Raw genomic sequence first — 24,921 nt, 5'->3', positions numbered from 1 at the left:
GGGCTGTCAGGCTCCCGCACCCCCTCGTGTCGTGGGCTGTCAGGCTCCCGCACCCCCTCTTGTCGTGGGCTGCCAGGCTCCCGCACCCCCTCTTGTCGTGGGCTGCCAGGCTCCCGCACCCCCTCGTGTCAAGGGCTGCCAGGCTCCCGCACCCCCTCGTGTCATCGGCTGTCAGGCTCCCGCACTCTCCCCCTGTCGTTGTCTGTGGAGAAGATTAATACATATTTTCATTTTTCAGGTTTTCTCTTATAAAACAAGATCCCTGAGCTTCTGTCTTTGACCGAAAAAATGGCGTCTGACAAGTCGCTGCTGTCTGCAGAAATGAACACAAACATGGAGGAAGCGCTGTATGAACAGATGCTGATGAAGGTACGAAAGATGAATTGGAGAGGCCAGCAATCACCGGGTGAATGTCTCCTCCGTCAGCCGCCGGGGGCGCTGCAGTCTCCAACATTTACCTAATGTGTATTGTTGGCTTTAGACCCCTCACAGTTGTACTATTTTGGTGCAGGAAAAATCTGTTTGCAGAACCATCCTGTTCATGTTACTCACTGATTCTCACTTATTGCCTCATTTCAGGCCAAACAGGAGATACAGAGCAGAATACCGAACTTACCAGAAAGCAGACAGATCAGACCCCGGCCGGGTGAGATGGGCATCCTCTGATTATTATCCAGATTACTTTGTGCATATTATGTGACAGATACCACAGTGGGGCAGTGGGGTCTTATTGACTGCAACGGTCACATGATGCAACCAACGTGGGGGGTCACATAATTTCTTATGCAGTTGATTACATGTAAATGCTGCTTGGCTTTTGCCGATTTTATTGTGTTTTTGTTCACTTTTTGTTTTTATTTCTGTGTTAGGTTTCTGCATTAAAACTCGCACATCCAAAAATACCAAAATCTTTATTAACATCTGCAAGTCGAACCAGATCCCAGCGGCCCCGGACCTGACGGAGGAGGAGTTAGTCAGCATCCTGGAATCTGATGATCCCTCCGGCTATCGAGTCCCCATGAGCCTTGGAGAGCCCCACGTTGAAGTTGATAATAGTACGTTTTTTTTTAATACAGCACGTCTCTTTTTAAAGGGGTAGTCCAGAGATATCCTTAAAGGGGATAAAATAGCAAGTATTACAACTTACTAATCCTCAATGGTCAAAGGTGCCATCTCCACAGGTTCTGGTAGGTCCACTTCCAGTCTGCGGAATAAAGTTTGACATCTTGTTGACTTTTGAACTTTTTTGGTTTAGATTTGGGACTTAGAGGGATTGTCCACTACTTGGATTCCCCTTTAAGAACTTATACCACTTATTCATAGCAGCCCTACTAAGGTCAATGGATTGAGTCGGCACCGCAAAGTATCTAAGTCCTTGTGCACTTTGTCCTACAGGTGGAGGCAGCTGCACGGCGTACGACATAGTGATTAATGGCACCGTCTTTGAGAAAATTACGGTAACTGCAATTGCTTATTCCGACATACGAGCTGTCTGCTCTCCTTTGTGTCAGCTCCTTACTTTGTATTTTTTTTATTAGAATAATGAGCTTTTCAGGGAATTTTTTATCACCGTGGCCATGGAGGGACTAGAGAACAAGTACGAAATGGAGCTGTCAAGAGGTAACGACCGCATCACTGATATTTTCCTTGATTTTTCCATCGACCACACAAGGACTTGTTCTTTCGTGGAGCAAGTTTACCATATAATATATTGAACATTTTTATGTACCAACCTGTTGTATGGCACCGTATCAAATGCCTTTGAAAAGTCCAGATAGACAACATCCACCAAGTTTCCCTGGTCCAACCTGAACTTACCTCCCCATAGAATCTTTTCAGATTAGTTTGCAGGACAGATCCCTCATAATCATATGTTTAGGTTATTCTTATTGAGGTGCTCCAGGTTAGTATCTCTTAGAAAACCCTCAAAGTTGTTGCCCACAGTACAAGTTAAACTTACCAACCTATAAATTCCAGGCTCAGATGTTATCCCCTTCTTGAATATTGGTACCACATTTGCTATGTGGGTGTAACCCTGGTGGATATGGACCCACTGCCCCACGGGAGGGTTGTGACTAGGTGTCTACTGGGTCTCCACTAGAACCTCTGGTGGTGAGGATAGACTGGGCCGCCGGTAGACACCAGGTACCACTTCAGTGCAGTTCCCGGGACTGCAGCAGCATTCCGGAGGTACCAGGGTACCAGACTCAGGAGAGCGAAGACAAGGACTAGGTCAGACAGTCTGAGATCAGGGCAGGAAGCACAGGTTCAGGATAGAGAAAAATGGCAAGGGGGACAGGGGTTTTTGATACCAGAAAACTCCTTTAACGCTTGCAACCTCTGTTGCTTGACTGCTACTCAAACAGTCAAATCAGTCAGTAAGAATTTAGGGAACTTCCATGGCGATATTTTGCATCAGTATTTGTTAGCAGACGCCAGGAGTGGATCCAAAACAGAAGAGGTGAAAGTGTTTCAGTTACTATTTTTCACTGTGTTTGTTCCCCTCTGGTTTTCAGCTTACAAATACTGATGTAAATTAGTGCCCAAAATACTCACTGTGTGAATGAGGCGAGGAAGCTGCTTGTAGTACTTTAATAGAAGTCCTTATTCTGAGGATGAGTTCTGTAATTCTTGTCTTCTCTGCTCCATCAAACTCCCCAGAGCAGGGGCAACCCCTGGAGCAAAATTTCTGGCGGCAGATGTCCAGACGTATGACTCAGTGATGTGTGATAGACCCCGACTCCCAAACAAAATGAATCAGACACATACAAAATAAATACACAAATCATTGCAATTAGGTGTCAAACGTTCTCAACTTTATTTAAATTTACATGACACCGAAAATGGCACAACCCTCGACTCACGAAGAGTCACCCTCCAGCGCTCAGGAGAGGAAAACCCCCTGTGGAGGAAACCTCTAGGGAACCATGGCTGGAGGGCTGCCCTTCCCTTGGGCTTAGAGAGTTAGTGCCGATATATGACGGAGTTTTAGAATTTCTACATATTTACAGAGAACGACATAACAAATATAGACTATTAATGTGATAAACTGGATGTGGGAGAGATCTGGCTGCGATATCTGTCACCACATTTATTGCTGGAACGAATTTAGTTGATCTGATTTCCCAGGTGGATCTACCACTTCTCCCTTACAGATCCAGCTCCGTCTCTCAAGATGTTGGGTACTTGGTTACAGGGTTGCTCATTATGGATAACCCCTAATAGGATGCGTATCCCCTCCCCCTCCCAATTTATCACCCATTAAAGTCAACGATCCATCCATGAACTCCCAAAGAAGAGCAGCTCTTTGTACATAGTAACAGAAGGGGATCCTGTTTTGGGGACCCCCCCTCTGTTACCTTCCCTTCCCCCCGGGGTGTCTAAGAAGAGAACCCCTTTCCCTGCTAGAACCTCCAAATTACACCAACATTGGCACATTACGTGGGGTGGTCAAGCTCAAGGTCCTCAGGCGCATCATCAGTAATGGCACTGATCATGGCAGCGCGGCATTCTTTTATGGAATCTTCTTTATGACACTTGTTTATGCCCTCACAATAGTTGTCATGGTTACTACAAGGGCTATTACTGATGCAGGGTCCAAGTATTAACCCTTTCATCATTGGTAATTCACTTTCATTATGGAGGCAAATAACTGCACTTGTTACCAAGCAGGAGTCTTATCATTACGGCTTCCCTTAGGCACCATAAGAAATAAAGATTATAGAACATACGTACAAGTGTTTCAGGAGTGTTTTGCACTTTTTAGATCCATAGATTGGGCTTATAACTAGCACTTTACAAAGCGTAAAATTAAGAGGAAATTACTTGTAAAATAATATTATAGGGAATTGCATTTCAAGCATTTTCCTAATGTGCATTCTGCATACTTGCATAGTTACATAGGTTGAAAAAGTTTGAACTTTAATGTCCTTGGTCTATCTCCAAAGTTATACATTTTCTATTACTAGATTATTTATAACCCACAATGTCATGTTTTGTTAAAAAAGTATCCAGCCCTTCTATAAATGCTGTTATACTATCTGCCATTACTATATCTTGTGGTTGGCATTCCACAGTCTGACTGCTCTAACTGTAAAGAATCCTTTCCTATTAAGTTGCCAGAATCGCTTCTCCTCCGCTTGTTATGAATGTTCCTGGTGCTTTGTAAGGTCCTGGAAAGTGATAAGTCATGTGCCAGTACTATGCATTGACCACATATGTATTTATACATATAAATGTATATTTATGAAGGAGATGATAATTACCCTTCATAGAGGTGTTACGATCATTCATAAATTGCTTTCATAGGTTTGATCTCCAGGATTAGGAGAGATTTGGGGTGTAAACGTAATAAACAATGAGTAAAACATCAAAGCAAACGAAAAAGGGTTTGTGACCCAAACTGGTAGGTGAGACCGGCTAGCCCCATATTATACGAGGTCACAACCAGGTTTCGCCTGAGGAGGGCAGCACTAATGAGTCCTCAGGAGCGCATAACCCTGAAATATGCAGCGATTCTACACTACCCATTATAAAAGGGTTTAATATGCTACTTACTACCATGTTTTAATTAAGATACTGTAACATACCTGGCGGCGTCCTTGCATGGTGGTCCATCTCCCACTGTGCAAGAGGGCGCACTTGATCTCCAGTCCAGAATGTCTCTCTGGCTTCCCTCCTTGCTGTCTGTTTGTCTGTTTTGGCTGCATAGGGCGACGCCCGCTGAACTTCCTGTTTCTTGTACCTGCTGCGGACACGCCCCTGTTGCACCTTCAGCCTATTGCTGTCCATCTTTGGGTATTTATACCACCTTCTTCCTCAAGATGGCGCCTGAGCATTGTGTACTGTCAGTCGGCTTTTTGTCTCTGACATGCCAGGTCCTATCCTGTTTTCCTGCCTGTTTTCCAGTTCTGTGTCTGAACTGTGGTCTGTTCTTGTGAACACGCTTCTTGCCTGTTCTTTCGCCTTCTAAGGGCCGTATTCCTAGATCTGCCTGTCTGTGCCTTGCGGTATCTGTTCCCGTCTGAACAGAGTCCTGTTTGTGTCTCTGCCTTGTGGTATCTGTTCCCGTCTGAACAGAGTCCTGTTTGTGTCCCTGCCTTGCGGTATCTGTTCCTGTCTGAACTGAGTCCTGTCTATGTCTCCTGCCTTGCGGTGTCAGTTCCCGTGTCTGAACTGAGTCCTGTCTGTGTACTCTTGCCTGCTGCCTTTCCTGGAGGCTGTATTTCCAGGCCTGTCTGAACACGCTCCTAGCCTGTTCCTCCCGCCTTCTAGGGGCCGATTACCTAGATCCGTTCCTGTATCTTGTCTGTCCTGTCTGAACACGCTCCTTGCCTGTTCGTCCCGCCTCTCTGGGGGCCGTATTCCCAGACCCGCTCCTGTATCCCGCTGCAGTGTCGGTCTCTTTCGTACACTCAGTTCCAGTCTGAACTCTCTCCTATCCTTTACCTGTTTTGCCTCTATGTCCGTTCCTTTCCTTTTTCTGCAGAGTCTGAACTCGTACCTAACTCCTGCTTGTTGTCTCTGTACTCCCGTTTGTGAGTTTGTGGTCCACTTGCTACTTCACTGCAAATACCCTGTGGGTATCTGGCTCTGCCTTTCCCTTCCTATCTGTTCCGTGTGAACAGAGCCCTGTCCGTCCTGCTCTGACCCCTTGCTCACTGCTCCGGCAGCCTTGCTCCGCTCTGACCCTTTTGCTCACTGCTCCGGCAGCCTTGCTCCGCTCTGACCCTTTTGTTCACTGCTCCGGCAGTCCTGTCCTACCCTGCTTCTGCCCACTGCTCCGGCAGTCCTGTCCTGCCCTGCTTCTGCCCGCTGCTCCGGCAGTCCTGTCCTGCCCTGCTTCTGCCCGCTGCTCCGGCAGTCCTGTCCTGCCCTGCTTCTGCCCGCTGCTCCGGCAGTCCTGTCCTGCCCTGCTTCTGCCCGCTGCTCCGGCAGTCCTGTCCTGCCCTGCTTCTGCCCGCTGCTCCGGCAGTCCTGTCCTGCCCTGCTTCTGCCCGCTGCTCCGGCAGTCCTGTCCTGCCCTGCTTCTGCCCGCTGCTCCGGCAGTCCTGTCCTGCCCTGCTTCTGCCCGCTGCTCCGGCAGTCCTGTCCTGCCCTGCTTCTGCCCGCTGCTCCGGCAGTCCTGTCCTGCCCTGCTTGTGCTCGCTGCTCCTGCAGCCCCGTCCTGCTCTGTTCTTGCCCACCGCTTTGGGCTTTCCCTCTCTGCTGTGGTTGTCTACCGCATCTGCGGTTCTGTGACCCAGTCTGTACTGGGTCTTAACCTTTCTGTGCTCCAGCCCGTCCTTTCGGCCAGTACCTCCCTGCCTGCATACTCGCCTGTATCCACCCATCTGCATACCTGCCGTGTTTGCTTACATCCACCAGTCTGTGCCAGCCTAACCTGCCTGTTCCAGTAATCCCAGTGTGGGTCAACCCCCGTGTCCGGAGTTTGACCTGGAGTAGCACCTGGTCCCTCTGCCCAGTTTCTCCCTGGTGCACTGGCGTCGTATGCCGTCGTGCCACCTTGGTCGGATCGGCCAGATACTTAGTCACGCCCCTCCAGTCACTCTCCGGTCCATGGTCCAGTGGAACCACAACACCCGCACACGCCAGTCAGTCCGGGCGTGTGCATAACAGCATGCTCAGGCCATGGTTCCCGTTGAGCCCCACGGCCTTCGCTCTCTGAGAAGTTTTCCAGCGAATACATGCATTAAAAATAAATAAATAAAATTTATTTTTTTTTCTCAGCTGAGTTCCAGGCGAATTACGCACCCGTCCAGATGGATCTATCTGCTCTCGTTCCTGCGGATCCGCCACGTTACTATGGGGATCCAAGACAAAGTCGTGCATTTGTGGAGCAATGCATGCTACACTTCAAGTTCTACCCTCTATGTTTTCCCACCGATCGGGTTAAGGTGGCATTCATTATGTCTTACCTGGCGGGTGATGCCTTGGAATGGATCAACCCCCTATATGAAACACAGGATCCGATCCTCCTGGACCTAATGGCCTTCCTGGTGGCCTTTCTAATGGTCTTCGATGATCCTAACCCGGAGGCTCCTGCTGAAGCTTCACCTCCCAATATCCCGGAGCAGCCCCGATGGGTAATATGTGTGGGTAGCGCAATAGTCCTCCAGCCCAATGAGACTACTGCCCACCCAGAATCCTCACAGGGTGACTACGCTTTCCGGAATACTTCTCCCAACCTCAAGAGGCAGTCCAGACGTGCTAGACGTAGAGGCAAGCCGTCACACCAGGGTCTGTCCTCCCTGAGACCTCCTGACCCCAACCTTGAAGTCCCTACTGAAGCTTCATCTCCCTGTATCCCGGAGAAGCCCCAACGGGTAATGTGCGTGGGTAGTGCTCCGGTTCTCCTGCCCGAAGAGACTTCTGCCCATCCAGACTCCACACAGGAGAACTTCCTGCACCCGGCATCAGATGCTTCACCCACTTTAACCGGTGTGCACGTCCAAGGATGCTCCAAAGCTGTGGTTACCTCTGAGTCTGTGCACCTCTACTACCTGGCGGAGGACCCCCTGTTGCCTCCTGAATCCTCCGGGATACCACTCGATGACAAATGGAGAGAGACTTCTCTACACTCGGTACTCGATACTTTGTCCGCTTCGTCCTGTGAGCCTGACAATGGGTACCCCAAAGTGGTAGTTACCCCCGAGTCTCTACACCCCTCCGACCAGGCGGAGGACCTCCAGTTGTCTCCAGAACCCTTCGGGGTGCTACCTGGTAGCGAAAGGACAGAGACTCTCCTATACTCTGTACCTGATACCTCGCTTTCTTCGTCCAGTGAGTCCAACCTAGTGTACTCCGAAGCAGAGGTTACTCCCGAGTCTCTACACCCCTCCGACCAGGCGGAGGACCTCCAGTTATCTCCAGAACCCTTCGGGGTGCTACCTGGTAGCGAAAGGACAGAGACTCTCCTTTACTCTGTACCTGATACCTCGCTCGCTTCGTCCAGTGAGTCCAACCTAGTGTACTCTGAAGCAGAGGTTACTCCCGAGTCTCTACACCCCTCCGACCAGGCGGAGGACCTCCAGTTGTCTCCAGAACCCTTCGGGGTGCCACCTGGTGGTGAATGGACAGAGACTTTCCTATATCCTGGATCTGATACCTCGCTTGCTTCGTCCAGTGAGTCCGACCTTGTGTACTCTGAAGCAGAGGTTACCCTTGAGTCTCTACACCCCTCTGACCAGGCGGAGGACCTCCAGTTGTCTCCAGAACCCTTCGGGGTGCCACCTGGTGGTGAATGGACAGAGACTTTCCTATACTCGGTACCCGATACCTCGCCTGCTTCCTCCAGTGAGTCCGACCTAGTGTACTCTGAAGCAGATGTTTTCTCTGAGCCTCTGCACTCTTCTGACCCGGCGGAGGACCTCCAGTTGTTTCCTGAATTCTCCGGGGTACCACCAGATAATAAAGAGACAGTGACTTTTCCTCATTATGTACCTGATAACCCGTCTATTTCTTCCTGTGAGCTTGACAAGATGTACCTCGAAGCAGAGATTACCCCCAAGTCTCTGTCCCCCTCCAACCCGGTGAGGGACTTCCAGTTGTCTCCTGTACCCTCTGGGGTGCCACCTGAAAATATGTGGAGAGAGACTTCCTTGTGTGCTGTTCCTGGTACTCCACCCGTTTCGTCTGTTGCTAAGGATGGCTGGATAGGAGGTAGCATCCTAGCTAACCAGATGAGATCAATTTTTCCTGTGGACAGTGGAAGTGATCTCCTTGAAGTGAACGACTGGTCCTCGAATTCCCTGCGGAAGATTCTGGCAGGCCTGAAGAAGAGGGGGCGTAAGGGGGGGGGTACTGTAACATACCTGGCGGCGTCCTTGCATGGTGGTCCATCTCCCACTGTGCAAGAGCGCGCACTTGATCTCCAGTCCAGAATGTCTCTCTGGCTTCCCTCCTTGCTGTCTGTTTGTCTGTTTTGGCTGCATAGGGCGACGCCCGCTGAACTTCCTGTTTCTTGTACCTGCTGCGGACACGCCCCTGTTGCACCTTCAGCCTATTGCTGTCCATCTTTGGGTATTTATACCACCTTCTTCCTCAAGATGTCGCCTGAGCATTGTGTCCTGTCAGTCGGCTTTTTGTCTCTGACATGCCAGGTCCTATCCTGTTTTCCTGCCTGTTTTCCAGTTCTGTGTCTGAACTGTGGTCTGTTCTTGTGAACACGCTTCTTGCCTGTTCTTTCGCCTTCTAAGGGCCGTATTCCTAGATCTGCCTGTCTGTGCCTTGCGGTATCTGTTCCCGTCTGAACAGAGTCCTGTTTGTGTCTCTGCCTTGTGGTATCTGTTCCCGTCTGAACAGAGTCCTGTTTGTGTCCCTGCCTTGCGGTATCTGTTCCTGTCTGAACTGAGTCCTGTCTATGTCTCCTGCCTTGCGGTGTCAGTTCCCGTGTCTGAACTGAGTCCTGTCTGTGTACTCTTGCCTGCTGCCTTTCCTGGAGGCTGTATTTCCAGGCCTGTCTGAACACGCTCCTAGCCTGTTCCTCCCGCCTTCTAGGGGCCGATTACCTAGATCCGTTCCTGTATCTTGTCTGTCCTGTCTGAACACGCTCCTTGCCTGTTCGTCCCGCCTCTCTGGGAGCCGTATTCCCAGACCCGCTCCTGTATCCCGCTGCAGTGTCGGTCTCTTTCGTACACTCAGTTCCAGTCTGAACTCTCTCCTATCCTTTACCTGTTTTGCCTCTATGTCCGTTCCTTTCCTTTTTCTGCAGAGTCTGAACTCGTACCTAACTCCTGCTTGTTGTCTCTGTACTCCCGTTTGTGAGTTTGTGGTCCACTTGCTACTTCACTGCAAATACCCTGTGGGTATCTGGCTCTGCCTTTCCCTTCCTGTCTGTTCCGTGTGAACAGAGCCCTGTCCGTCCTGCTCTGACTCCTTGCTCACTGCTCCGGCAGCCTTGCTCCGCTCTGACCCTTTTGTTCACTGCTCCGGCAGTCCTGTCCTGCTCTGCTTCTGCCCACTGCTCCGGCAGTCCTGTCCTGCCCTGCTTCTGCCCGCTGCTCCGGCAGTCCTGTCCTGCCCTGCTTCTGCCCGCTGCTCCGGCAGTCCTGTCCTGCCCTGCTTCTGCCCGCTGCTCCGGCAGTCCTGTCCTGCCCTGCTTCTGCCCGCTGCTCCGGCAGTCCTGTCCTGCCCTGCTTCTGCCCGCTGCTCCGGCAGTCCTGTCCTGCCCTGCTTCTGCCCGCTGCTCCGGCAGTCCTGTCCTGCCCTGCTTCTGCCCGCTGCTCCGGCAGTCCTGTCCTGCCCTGCTTCTGCCCGCTGCTCCGGCAGTCCTGTCCTGCCCTGCTTGTGCTCGCTGCTCCTGCAGCCCCGTCCTGCTCTGTTCTTGCCCACCGCTTTGGGCGTTCCCTCTCTGCTGTGGTTGTCTACCGCATCTGCGGTTCTGTGACCCAGTCTGTACTGGGTCTTAACCTTTCTGTGCTCCAGCCCGTCCTTTCGGCCAGTACCTCCCTGCCTGCATACTCGCCTGTATCCACCCATCTGCATACCTGCCGTGTTTGCTTACATCCACCAGTCTGTGCCAGCCTAACCTGCCTGTTCCAGTAATCCCAGTGTGGGTCAACCCCCGTGTCCGGAGTTTGACCTGGAGTAGCACCTGGTCCCTCTGCCCGGTTTCTCCCTGGTGCACTGGCGTCGTATGCCGTCGTGCCACCTTGGTCGGATCGGCCAGATACTTAGTCACGCCCCTCCAGGCACTCTCCGGTCCATGGTCCAGTGGAACCACAACACCCGCACACGCCAGTCAGTCCGGGCGTGTGCATAACAGCATGCTCAGGCCATGGTTCCCGTTGAGCCCCACGGCCTTCGCTCTCTGAGAAGTTTTCCAGCGAATACATGCATTAAAAATAAATAAATAAAATTTATTTTTTTTTCTCAGCTGAGTTCCAGGCGAATTACGCACCCGTCCAGATGGATCTATCTGCTCTCGTTCCTGCGGATCTGCCACGTTACTATGGGAATCCAAGACAAAGTCGTGCATTTGTGGAGCAATGCATGCTACACTTCAAGTTCTACCCTCTATGTTTTCCCACCGATCGGGTTAAGGTGGCATTCATTATGTCTTACCTGGCGGGTGATGCCTTGGAATGGATCAACCCCCTATATGAAACACAGGATCCGATCCTCCTGGACCTAATGGCCTTCCTGGTGGCCTTTCTAATGGTCTTCGATGATCCTAACCCGGAGGCTCCTGCTGAAGCTTCACCTCCCAATATCCCGGAGCAGCCCCGATGGGTAATGTGTGTGGGTAGCGCAATAGTCCTCCAGCCCAATGAGACTACTGCCCACCCAGAATCCTCACAGGGTGACTACGCTTTCCGGAATACTTCTCCCAACCTCAAGAGGCAGTCCAGACGTGCTAGACGTAGAGGCAAGCCGTCACGCCAGGGTCTGTCCTCCCTGAGACCTCCTGACCCCAACCTTGAAGTCCCTACTGAAGCTTCATCTCCCTGTATCCCGGAGAAGCCCCAACGGGTAATGTGCGTGGGTAGTGCTCCGGTTCTCCTGCCCGAAGAGACTTCTGCCCTTCCAGACTCCACACAGGAGAACTTCCTGCACCCGGCATCAGATGCTTCACCCACTTTAACCGGTGTGCATGTCCAAGGATGCTCCAAAGCTGTGGTTACCTCTGAGTCTGTGCACCTCTACTACCTGGCGGAGGACCCCCTGTTGCCTCCTGAATCCTCCGGGATACCACTCGATGACAAATGGAGAGAGACTTCTCTACACTCGGTACTCGATACTTTGTCCGCTTCGTCCTGTGAGCCTGACAATGGGTACCCCAAAGTGGTAGTTACCCCCGAGTCTCTACACCCCTCCGACCAGGCGGAGGACCTCCAGTTGTCTCCAGAACCCTTCGGGGTGCTACCTGGTAGCGAAAGGACAGAGACTCTCCTATACTCTGTACCTGATACCTCGCTCGCTTCGTCCAGTGAGTCCAACCTAGTGTACTCCGAAGCAGAGGTTACTCCCGAGTCTCTACACCCCTCCGACCAGGCGGAGGACCTCCAGTTATCTCCAGAACCCTTCGGGGTGCTACCTGGTAGCGAAAGGACAGAGACTCTCCTTTACTCTGTACCTGATACCTCGCTCGCTTCGTCCAGTGAGTCCAACCTAGTGTACTCCGAAGCAGAGGTTACTCCCTAGTCTCTACACCCCTCCGACCAGGCGGAGGACCTCCAGTTGTCTCCAGAACCCTTCGGGGTGCCACCTGGTGGTGAATGGACAGAGACTTTCCTATATCCTGGATCTGATACCTCGCTTGCTTCGTCCAGTGAGTCCGACCTTGTGTACTCTGAAGCAGAGGTTACCCTTGAGTCTCTACACCCCTCTGACCAGGCGGAGGACCTCCAGTTGTCTCCAGAACCCTTCGGGGTGCCACCTGGTTGTGAATGGACAGAGACTTTCCTATTCTCGGTACCCGATACCTCGCCTGCTTCCTCCAGTGAGTCCGACCTAGTGTACTCTGAAGCAGATGTTTTCTCTGAGCCTCTGCACTCTTCTGACCCGGCGGAGGACCTCCAGTTGTTTCCTGAATTCTCCGGGGTACCACCAGATAATAAAGAGACAGTGACTTTTCCTCATTATGTACCTGATAACCCGTCTATTTCTTCCTGTGAGCTTGACAAGATGTACCTCGAAGCAGAGATTACCCCCAAGTCTCTGTCCCCCTCCAACCCGGTGAGGGACTTCCAGTTGTCTCCTGTACCCTCTGGGGTGCCACCTGAAAATATGTGGAGAGAGACTTCCTTGTGTGCTGTTCCTGGTACTCCACCCGTTTCGTCTGTTGCTAAGGATGGCTGGATAGGAGGTAGCATCCTAGCTAACCAGATGAGATCAATTTTTCCTGTGGACAGTGGAAGTGATCTCCTTGAAGTGAACGACTGGTCCTCGAATTCCCTGCGGAAGATTCTGGCAGGCCTGAAGAAGAGGGGGCGTAAGGGGGGGGGTACTGTAACATACCTGGCGGCGTCCTTGCATGGTGGTCCATCTCCCACTGTGCAAGAGCGCGCACTTGATCTCCAGTCCAGAATGTCTCTCTGGCTTCCCTCCTTGCTGTCTGTTTGTCTGTTTTGGCTGCATAGGGCGACGCCCGCTGAACTTCCTGTTTCTTGTACCTGCTGCGGACACGCCCCTGTTGCACCTTCAGCCTATTGCTGTCAATCTTTGGGTATTTATACCACCTTCTTCCTCAAGATGTCGCCTGAGCATTGTGTCCTGTCAGTCGGCTTTTTGTCTCCGACATGCCAGGTCCTATCCTGTTTTCCTGCCTGTTTTCCAGTTCTGTGTCTGAACTGTGGTCTGTTCTTGTGAACACGCTTCTTGCCTGTTCTTTCGCCTTCTAAGGGCCATATTCCTAGATCTGCCTGTCTGTGCCTTGCGGTATCTGTTCCCGTCTGAACAGAGTCCTGTTTGTGTCTCTGCCTTGTGGTATCTGTTCCCGTCTGAACAGAGTCCTGTTTGTGTCCCTGCCTTGCGGTATCTGTTCCTGTCTGAACTGAGTCCTGTCTATGTCTCCTGCCTTGCGGTGTCAGTTCCCGTGTCTGAACTGAGTCCTGTCTGTGTACTCTTGCCTGCTGCCTTTCCTGGAGGCTGTATTTCCAGGCCTGTCTGAACACGCTCCTAGCCTGTTCCTCCCGCCTTCTAGGGGCCGATTACCTAGATCCGTTCCTGTATCTTGTCTGTCCTGTCTGAACACGCTCCTTGCCTGTTCGTCCCGCCTCTCTGGGGGCCGTATTCCCAGACCCGCTCCTGTATCCCGCTGCAGTGTCGGTCTCTTTCGTACACTCAGTTCCAGTCTGAACTCTCTCCTATCCTTTACCTGTTTTGCCTCTATGTCCGTTCCTTTCCTTTTTCTGCAGAGTCTGAACTCGTACCTAACTCCTGCTTGTTGTCTCTGTACTCCCGTTTGTGAGTTTGTGGTCCACTTGCTACTTCACTGCAAATACCCTGTGGGTATCTGGCTCTGCCTTTCCCTTCCTGTCTGTTCCGTGTGAACAGAGCCCTGTCCGTCCTGCTCTGACTCCTTGCTCACTGCTCCGGCAGCCTTGCTCCGCTCTGACCCTTTTGCTCACTGCTCCGGCAGCCTTGCTCCGCTCTGACCCTTTTGTTCACTGCTCCGGCAGTCCTGTCCTGCCCTGCTTCTGCCCACTGCTCCGGCAGTCCTGTCCTGCCCTGCTTCTGCCCGCTGCTCCGGCAGTCCTGTCCTGCCCTGCTTCTGCCCGCTGCTCCGGCAGTCCTGTCCTGCCCTGCTTCTGCCCGCTGCTCCGGCAGTCCTGTCCTGCCCTGCTTCTGCCCGCTGCTCCGGCAGTCCTGTCCTGCCCTGCTTCTGCCCGCTGCTCCGGCAGTCCTGTCCTGCCCTGCTTCTGCCCGCTGCTCCGGCAGTCCTGTCCTGCCCTGCTTCTGCCCGCTGCTCCGGCAGTCCTGTCCTGCCCTGCTTCTGCCCGCTGCTCCGGCAGTCCTGTCCTGCCCTGCTTGTGCTCGCTGCTCCTGCAGCCCCGTCCTGCTCTGTTCTTGCCCACCGCTTTGGGCGTTCCCTCTCTGCTGTGGTTGTCTACCGCATCTGCGGTTCTGTGACCCAGTCTGTACTGGGTCTTAACCTTTCTGTGCTCCAGCCCGTCCTTTCGGCCAGTACCTCCCTGCCTGCATACTCGCCTGTATCCACCCATCTGCATACCTGCCGTGTTTGCTTACATCCACCAGTCTGTGCCAGCCTAACCTGCCTGTTCCAGTAATCCCAGTGTGGGTCAACCCCCGTGTCCGGAGTTTGACCTGGAGTAGCACCTGGTCCCTCTGCCCGGTTTCTCCCTGGTGCACTGGCGTCGTATGCCGTCGTGCCACCTTGGTCGGATCGGCCAGATACTTAGTCACGCCCCTCCAGGCACTCTCCGATCCATGGTCCAGTGGAACCACAACACCCGCACACGCCAGTCAGTCCGGGCGTGTGCATAACAGATACAAGGCATACTTGTAAGGAGAGATGAAAAAGGTGATGGGGGACAACATATAAATATACTGAGGAACTCTATACACTAGTGGCCAAAATTGAGGCAACACCCCCAAGATTTATGAATTTTTAGCATTTTGCCAATACCAATACAAATTTCATGAATGTTTTTGATTTCACAGTAAAGTTTTTAAGTAGAAATAAAATCTCATATAGAAACACAATATTAGCAGGAAATTTGTTAATTTGTCAACAAATTGGACACTATTGTCACTCAGATGACTGTGGGAGAAAAGCCATTGATTTGTCCTATTTTCATATCTAACACTAAATGTTAATACTCAGTTGGACAGCCCTCGGCCTTGATGACTGCCTGGCATCTACTTGGCATGCTATCTACCAGTTTGTGTAAATCAGATGGTGTGATGATATGAAGCCATGATTTGATGATGGCTGCAGTGAGTTCCTGCTTGTGTGAAGCCCGCTGTTTTGACACCGCTCTTTTGAGCCGAGCCCAGAGATTCTCAATAGGATTGAGATCTGGGCTGTTTCCTGGCCAATTCAATAGCTGGACATTTTTGTCCTTGAACCAAGAGAGACATTTTTTAGCTGTATGGCATGGGGCTCCATCTTAAAATAAACGGTGTCCCTTCACCAAATACATCACGTGCCGAAGGAATGAGTTTAGGCTGAAGGACTTCCTTGATGTACTTTTCAGCATTAACTGTTTCTTCAATTACCTGCAGCCGACCACCTGCATCTCTGGACACGCAGCCCCCTACCATAACACTCAGAGGAGGCTTCATGGTGGGTATTGTACCCTCTGGCAACCAGTCCTCTCCAGGTCGTCGTCGAACGTAGCAGACACCGTCGCTGCCAAAGATGGATATGCGTGTCTCATCGCTCCATATAACATTTCTCCATTGTTCAATGGTCCATTTACAATGTTCTTTGGCCCCTGCAGATGTTTCTGATGCTGTGAGGTTTTCAAAAATGGCTTTTTACCTGGTATTCTGGCTCTTAACCCCGAGTTTACCAGTCGTCGTCGAACCGTCCGATCGGACACTGTCACTCCGGTGTTAACAAGCTCCTTGTTGATGTTAACAGCAGTTTATTTCCTGTTATTTAGGGCGATTCTAACAATTCTTCTATCAGTCTGAGGAGTTGTAGCCTTCTTCCTTTCTCTACCTGGTTTATTCTTTATCGAACCAGTCTCTTGAAACCGCTTACACACTTTGAGAATGAATACATGTAATTGCTTACCTTCTGATGACAAACTGGCTTTAAAATATAAAAACCGCATTTTAATCGCACAATATCTGTCTTAAATCACACCCAGGTCACTATAAACCAACATAGAATACATATCGCAGAAGAGGGCGAGTGTACAAGTAAGTAGGTCAGTGAAATCCTCCATTAAATATTGGTGATGGTGAAAAGCTGAAGGTGTTGCCTCAATTTTGGCCACTGGTGTATAACACAAAATATAAACAAAAAAGAAAGGGAAGAACATTTCTGCAAAAAAAACGTGTCGCTCGGCAGGAAAATCCCCTTGATATTGCGTTTTTTGAGATTTTTTTTTCCCGTTGTTTAGAAACGCTGCAAAAATACTGAAAGAATAGACATGAAACTGCTTCAAATCTGCAAGGATTCACTTTTCCTGGTACTATCAAACATAGCGTTTTTGGGAACTTGGAGCTCTATATTACAAATATATCCATCCCTCCAGTTGAAAGAAATTAACATTTTCCTGGAGGGAAGTTTATATTTTACATTATGTCAGTTTTTGTCTATCGATGATAAAGTGCAGTTTGCAGCAATTTTTATTGTGACATATACCCAAATCATTCACGAAAATATTTCACATTCAACGCGCGTCGGGCGGGCCTGCGTCCTCTCACATGCCAGAGCTGAGTTTCAGTTCCAGTCTGACCCTGTTAATCATCTATGGTTTCCCTTCAGAGTGGAAAATGCTGAAAAATCGGAAGTTCCTGGGATCCATTTTTGAACAGAATATCAGAACCAAATCAAAACCGATGATTCAGGAAATGGACATAATGGGGTAAGTCCCAACTCTAAGGTACAAGTCTATGGCATACAGTCTGTAAAAGACGACAGAGTAGGCTGCTGTTGAGCATCGGCAGCTTCTTCTCTGATGTTCCTCGCTCATCCATGTCTTATAATACCACATTTTCCCTAGGGACACAAAGTATGACGAGCGTCACTCCTTCTGGTGATAGGTTATACCCAACAGATGGGGCAGCGCCACTCCTCGTGGTGATGGGTTATACCCAACAGATGGGGGAGCGCCACTCCTTGAGGTGATAGGTTATACCCAACAGATGGGGGAGCGCCACTCCTCGTGGTGATGGGTTATACCCAACAGATGGGGGAGCGCCACTCCTCGTGGTGATGGGTTATACTCAACAGATGGGGGAAGTTGCAGAATGGCTTGTTATGGTGCAAGAACAATGTGGACATTGTTTTTTTTTTTGTTGTTTTAACTATTATGTCTTTATGTTCTTTATTTTTTTCCTACAGACCCTCCCAGCTAACTCCAAGCAAGTCCCTGATCTCAGAAGTTGAAAGGTTTGGGTTACTTTGAGCTTTAATGCATGCATTTACTTTTTTTAGAATCCCATCTTACGAAAAATATAGGATATCCAACTTCTTGGACTCCAAAAATAAGGGGGCTGCAGCCTGGAAGTAACCCCGCTGCCCTTTTTAAAGAATATGCTGGTGTGGGGCAGCTACCCAGATTTTCACTGTGCAGGAGAACTGAAGCTAAGCCCATTCACTTTGCTGGATCTATGCTGTCGTTCCGCTGCACAGTGGAGGCCATGATGCCAATGTGCAGGGAATGACTGTGAAAGGGGCTGTTCCTCATTACCAGCATCAGTGCCCCTTTATTATATTAGAGATCGACCCCAACAGATCATAAATTGATGGTGTACCCTTGCATTATACTGCTGCCTTCCTTTTTTTTATCAGTTCACCCGTGAAACCAGATTACATGATTGTGGCGGAACCTCCTGTAGGACACCCAAGTTTTCTGGTGGCTGAAATCTCTTTACCTAAAGTGGTGAGACCCTCAGATGTGGTTTAGGATTGTGACCTTTTTGTATTTCATGTGATTTCCAATAGTCTTCCCTTATTAAAAGTCTGTGCCAACCTCGTGCTACCGGTCCTCCTCTGCCAACTTTTATCATCACAGCTTTGATGTGTCCACAGTAGCCAATTGCTGGCAGCTGTGACACATTTACTGGATGATGATGATATAATTTTTTTTTCATACCATGGTGGGTTGTTTGCAAGCTGTTGGAATGAGAAAGAAGATCTCTGTAAACGACTCTGTCAGCAGAGAACGACTGTTCAAACCAAGCACAGACGCCCAGTGCTTCACGGCGGGACCAGTCATTTATATAAGCCTTCCCCCCTGCTTGTTTCCCCTCCATCTCCACCATCACCTCTTCTTTGACAGTTCTGGCTTCATAGATCCAGAGAGGAGATAGAGGGAAAACAAGCTGGTGGGAAGATGTATATATTATTATTGTTATTTAATTATATAGTGCCATTGATTCCATGGTGCTGGTGCATATAAATGATGTTATAATGATGATATAAATGATGAAAGAGGTTTGTTGCAATAGTGTAGAACACGCCGCTCTTTATTTTTTCTATATTAATGCGACATTTGGAGGAATCGCACAGAAAATGCTTTAAATGTCTTTATTTTTTAATTTCATTTTTCTCATGTCCATGATTCACATTGCGTTAAATGAGGCATAATGAAGATTAAGAATGTTTCAGCTAATGTAACCTTCATCAGACAGGATAATGTAGCTTAAGGGGACCCACTTGGTTAAATATAGGGGTCAGTTCTGGTCTTCCCAAAAAGCAGATGAAGTAGTCACCACACGGGAATCTGGTGATTACTGGGTTTGCTTTTGGGGACCCCAGATTTTTTCATATAACCGAGTGGGCCTTCTGACTAATGAAGGCTACATTATCTGAAATTCTGGTACCATTCATTATGCCTCACTTAAAGGGGTTGTCTGGCACTTTAATATTGATGACCTATCCTAAGGATATTCCATTAGTATTAAAGTGGTGGACAACCCCTTTTAATGCCGTGTGAATCCTAAAAAATATTTGAAGCATTTTCTGTGAGCAGTTCCTCCACGTGTCAGATTTAATGTATGAGACGTGTGGAGCTACACAGTAACTTCTAGTTGGCCGCGTATCAAGATAAAAGTTTAGATTTTTGTGCACTTGTTGGTTACAACTTTCTTTCCCGTACAGAAGCGTTCAGCGACATAAGCGTTGTTACCTCTCTGGTCTTCTCTTTACAGTCTTCTGCTAGATCTCTTGTGTTGGACTTGGGTGAAGACAGAATAGTCAGACGTCCCGATTTGTATCATCTAGACGTCTTCATTCCTTACAATATCATCCAAGAACAAAGTGGAGCTCAGTTCAACAAGGACAGTAAGGTGAGACAATTAAGCAAAGCTGGACATGTCTTATAGCCCATTCTGAAATCTCCTTCTTAAAGAGGTTCTCTGAGAAAATGTATATAATAAAATTTTAAAAAATGTATACATTTATTTAGCAAAAATAAATTCTTTTAATTGGTGGATAATTCTATGTGAATACTTTTATTCCCAAAAATGGCAAAAGTATTCTCGGAGTGATACCTTTATTGGCTAACCAGAAAAAAATATATATATATGCAAGCTTTCAGAGCACAGAGGCTCCTTCTTCAGGCAATATTACAAATGAATTCTTAACATTTGTAATCCTTTGCATCAAATTTTCTGGCTAACACGGTACCACAATATAAATTTGTACGGTACCACAATATAAATTTGTACTGTACATCACAATTAGGGGATAATAATTGCATATGGACATAATGGCCAACTATGTCAGCAGCCATCCATCCTAGATGGGTGAAGGTAAACTGTTTGAGACGGACATCTCTGACCTACCTGTCGGAATCAAGAACGTGCATCTATGTCATCAATTGACTGATTGATCACGTCCATGAGTCAACATGTTGTAAACCTGTCATGGTGAGTGAGCCGATAGGATGCTGCCCCTCACCCTGACAGGAACTTATCTATCACAACATATAGTTGCCCAGAGACATCTGAATGCATCGGCTTTCCTTTATGCCATTCATCAAACATGTCGTATATTTTGTGTATAGCGAGTCACAAGCCTCGCACTGCTCTGCGTCTTATCATTTGGTTCTATGAGCTGCAGTAAAACGTGACGTATATTCCAGGTGCTGACTATCACAATGCCGGTCCAGCCAGCATAGCGGTGTGCTCAGAAGATCAGCTTTGGAAATCGTTCCTCTTATATAGATCCAGTGGATCCTACTTACATTCGCTGCTGTTTACATTGTATGGTTACAAGTCTATTTAGACTTCAATATGACTCCAGAATAAATTTTTGTCTTTCTTATACTTGCCGTATATTTTTCCCAAGGAGGGGGTTTAGGTATTGTGCTTTTTTTTTTTTATTTCTACTGTAATATTTCATAATATCTGTGAATAAGTCTTGAAAATAATTTGCATTGAAAAGGTTGAGATCCTCTGAATCTACAGGGATTTTTAGGAATTAAAAATCTACAGCAGTAAATCTGCAGCAGAATTTACATTTTGCACCATGTCTGGATTTAGTAGCAGCTGCCCCTTTAAATGGAATATGTCAGCAGGTTTTTGCTACCCCATTTGAGAGCAGCATAATCCGAGGCCCTGATTCCAACGATGTATCACTTACGGGGCTGCTTGGTGTTATTTTGATAAAATTGCAGGTTTTTTTTTCTCATGCAGATCTCTGAATGCTGAGCTCTGTATAATAACCCCACCCCTGATTGTTCAGACACAAATATATCTGTTGAAAATAGTCTGGTGTAGGCCCGAGAAATACAAGTGTGGTTTTGCAGTTCCACGGGTCAAATCTCTGTATTATCCTGCTTTTTTGCATTTTTTGCTGTAAAGAAAAACAGTACTGTCTCCTGATTGTTCAGACACAAATATATCTATTTAAAATTTTCTGGTATACCCCAGTAAACAATAACTGTGGTTTTGCCATTCCACAGTAAAAAATCTCTATTATTCACCTTTTGGTATTTTTTCCGTAAAGAAAAACAGTAATAATTTCTCCCTGATTGTTCAGATTGTTTAAAAGAGTCGGGTGTAGGCCAGAGAAATAGAACTGTGGTTTTCCTCTTCCACGGTTCTGATCTACTTTATTACCCTTTTTCCATTGATGGTGCGAGTGTAAGCTATTTTACTTACTTTACAATGGGCAAGGCGCGTGGCAAGGGACATGGAAGTGGACGTTCTGGTGATGGTGCATGCAGAGGACCGGGCCGTGGCCAAGGTGAAAATGTGCCACAACCAACAGCCATATCTTCTCGCTCCCACTTCTTGACCGAATTACTAGGGAAGCACAGAACAACACCAGATCAGTGTGAACAGGTTATTAATTGGATAGCAGATAATACTTCCAGTTACCTGGGCACCACCACCTCCGGTCTGTCTTCCACACGGTCAACTCTTAGTAGCCATGAGTCTCGACCGCATACTCCTCCTCACCCTGATGCTCCTCCCTCCCACCATGCCGAGTGTCATCAGACAGCAACTGATCCCACACTTGGACACTCTGAAGAGCTGTTCACTGGTCCATTTCCAGATTTGTGCCCCTCGCCTGCTCCGCTTGAAGTGGTGGAAGAGGAGATCCCATGTAGAGATGCCCAAATATTTGAACAGCCACGGCCAGAGGAAGTCAACGCTGGCAATTTGTCACAAGAGGTTGACGATGACGAGACACAATTGCCAGGAAGTGAGGAGGAGGATCGTGGTGCGCAAGTGGAAGAGGAGGAGGTGGTGGATGATCTAGTAACTGACCCAATGTGGCAGGAGGACATGCAGAGCGAGGCCAGCAGCAGACAGGGTGAGGGAGGCAGAGTACCCCAATAGGCAGAAAAAAGCAGTGTAGTGGCCGCACACAGAAGGCCGGCAACAGTTCCCCGTAACACCAACACGAGGGACGTTGCCAGTACAACCTGTAGGTCTTCCAGAGTCTGGAATTTTTTTAAAGACTCTGCTGATATCCCCAAAAAGGCCATTTGTACCACCTGCCATGCCAGCATCAGCAGGGGTGACAAAACTACCAGCCTGATCACCACCAGCATGATCAGGCACATGGCAGCAAAGCACCCGACTTTGTGGGGCGAACCCCAGGGTCCATGACCAGTGTCAGCGGGTGTCACCTGTTGTGTGTGCATGGCAATCCCCTGTCCATACTGCATGCAAAGATGCCCCCTCCTCTCAGTCTTTATGGCAGTCTCTCAAGAGTGTGCAAAGCAGTCATCAAAGCAAAAGGTGGCTACTTTGAAGAACCTAGAATATAAGACATATTTTCAGTTGTTTCACACTTTTTTGTTAAGTATATAATTCCACATGTGTTAATTCATAGTTTTGATGCCTTCAGTGTGAATGTACAATTTTCATAGTCATGAAAATACAGAAAAATCTTTAAATGAGAAGGTGTGTCCAAACTTTTGGTCTGTACTGTATGTACCATCTTGACAAACTTTGAGGAGTCCACCAAGATGGTGAGTGGCGATGACGCCATCATTAGCGTCAGCATTCCACTTGTCTGTCTTTTGCAATGCTCTCTGCAGAGAATTAAAGAGGAGGCATTGCAGCCAGAGTATGATGAGATGGATCAAGAAGCCGTAGCGGTCGATTACACACAGCCCAGCCTCATCTCATCCCAACGTGCATTGGGGGACAATGAGGGAGAGGAGGAGGAGGAAGAACAGGAGCTTGTATCATGCGCTGTAGACGGTAGTACCTGTACAACTGTCATACTGTCAGTTCAGCGTGGGTGGCCTGAGGACGGGGGGGGGAGGAGGAGGAGGAGGAGGAGAAGAGCATGGTCAGTCGTCATCTTGGTGAGGACACGGAAGTCTTGCCCGTTACCAGTCTGGCACGCATGGCTGACTTTATGTTACTCTGCCTTAACCATGACCCTCGCGTTGTCAAAATGTTGGGTGACAGTCATTACTGGTTGGTGACACTTTTAGACCCCCGCTACAAGGTGAACTTTCACTCTCTTATTCCTGAGGTGGAGAGGTCTACGAAAATGGGGCAGTACCAGAAGGCCCTTGCTGCAGAACTGTTAAAAAAAAATTCCCATCTGAACACGCTAGCGGCAGAGGTCACAGTTCGTTGACCAACCAAGGCGTACAAGCGAGAGAGAGGCAACTCCAATCCAGCAGAGGCAGGGGAACACTGTCAACATTCTGGGACAGTTTTCTGAGACCTGCCCAGCTTACAGGCCCTCAGGCGCGGGGTACTCTCACAAGCAGTGGAAAGTTTCAAAAGATGGTGAGGGAGTACCTTGCCGACCGTACCAGCGTCCTCCGTGATTCCTCTGTGCCTTTTAATTATTGGGTATCCAAGCTGGACACTTGGAATGAAATCGCTCTGTACGCCTTGGAGGTCCTGGCCTGCCCTGCCGCTAGCGTGTTATCGGTGCGTGTTTTTAGTGCTGCTGGGGTAATTATAACTGATAAGCGCACTCGCCTGTCAACTGACAATGCTGACAAGCTGACCCTTATCAAAATGAACAGTAGCTGGATTTGGCCAGACTTCTCATCACCACCAAATGACAGCAGAGTAACATAAAGTCAAATCCACTGTGTTATTTCGGAAGGTGTATTCACATGCACCGCTTCACACCCACACATGGGTATACGCTTCCTCATTTCGGCTGTTTTATGTTCTTCTCCTTATCCTCAGCCTCCACCACCACTATACCACCAGGGTGACCGTGGTCCGTGTTGCCATTATTGAAAGTTCCTCCGTCCTTATTTTTGTCAGCTTTTGCTTGGAAGGAATAAGCAAAGACTGTGGGAGACCCACTCCCCAATAATGGGAATAATATTTTTAAAATGCTGTACTGTATGGCTCTTGTAAGGGGCATTAAAAGCGTCTTGTTAAGCTACTGCGACCTCCACCACTTTTCCGAGGGGCATTCAAACCGTCTTGTTAAGCTACTGCGATCTCCACCACTTTTCCGAGGGGCATTAAAACCGTCTTGTTAAGCTACTGTGACCTCCACCACTTTTCCGAGGGCCATTAAAAGCGTCTTGTTAAGCTACTGGGACCTCCACCACTTTTCCGAGGAGCATTAAAACCGTCTTGTTAATCTACTGGGACTTCCACATCTCTTCCAAGGGGCATTCAAACCGTCTTGTTAAGCTACTGGGACCTCCACCACTTTTCTGAGGGGCATTAAAAGCGTCTTATTAAGCTACTGGTAGGTCCACCACTTTTCCGAGGGGCATTAAAAACGTCTTGTTAAGCTAGTGGGACCTCCACGTCTCTTCCAAGGGGCATTCAAACTGTTTTGTTAAGCTACTGGGACCTCCACGTCTCTTCCAAGGGGCATTCAAACCGTCTTGGTAAGCTACTGCGACCTCCACCACTTTTTCGAGGGGCATTAAAAGCGTCTTATTAAGCTACTGGGACCTCCACCACTTTTCCGAGAAGCATTAAAACCGTCTTGTTAAGCTACTGGGACCTCCACGTCTCTTCCAAGGGGCATTCAAACCGTCTTGGTAAGCTACTGCGACCTCCACCACTTTTTCGAGGGGCATTAAAAGCGTCTTATTAAGCTACTGGGACCTCCACCACTTTTCCGAGAAGCATTAAAACCGTCTTGCTAAGCTACTGGGACCTCCACGTCTCTTCCAAGGGGCATTCAAACCGTCTTCTTAAGCTACTGGGACCTCCACGTCTCTTCCAAGGGGCATTCAAACCTTCTTGTTAAGCTACTGGGACCTCCACGTCTCTTCTGAGAGGCATTAAAAGAGTATTGTTAAGCTACTGGGACCTCCAGCACTTTTCCGAGGGGCATTAAACCGTCTTTTTAAGCTACTGGTACCTCCACGT

General features: G+C 48.9%; 1 long non-coding RNA gene across 1 annotated transcript; it reads left to right on the top strand.

Annotated features, from left to right (window-relative positions):
• The first annotated feature begins 251 nt into the window (after positions 1-251).
• LOC141212588 (uncharacterized) lies at positions 252-951 on the top strand. The gene is made up of 3 exons (XR_012282309.1): positions 252-369; positions 580-646; positions 870-951. It is a non-coding gene; the product is annotated as an uncharacterized lncRNA (long non-coding RNA).
• Positions 952-24,921: the final 23,970 nt, after the last annotated feature.

Source organism: Phyllobates terribilis, unplaced genomic scaffold (assembly GCF_046119375.1).
Source record: "Phyllobates terribilis strain yellow unplaced genomic scaffold, ASM4611937v1 Scaffold_178__1_contigs__length_3940740, whole genome shotgun sequence".
NCBI lineage: Eukaryota > Metazoa > Chordata > Amphibia > Anura > Dendrobatidae > Phyllobates > Phyllobates terribilis.
Note: the sequence above shows the minus strand (reverse complement) of the source record. Positions and strands in the feature narration are given on the sequence as shown.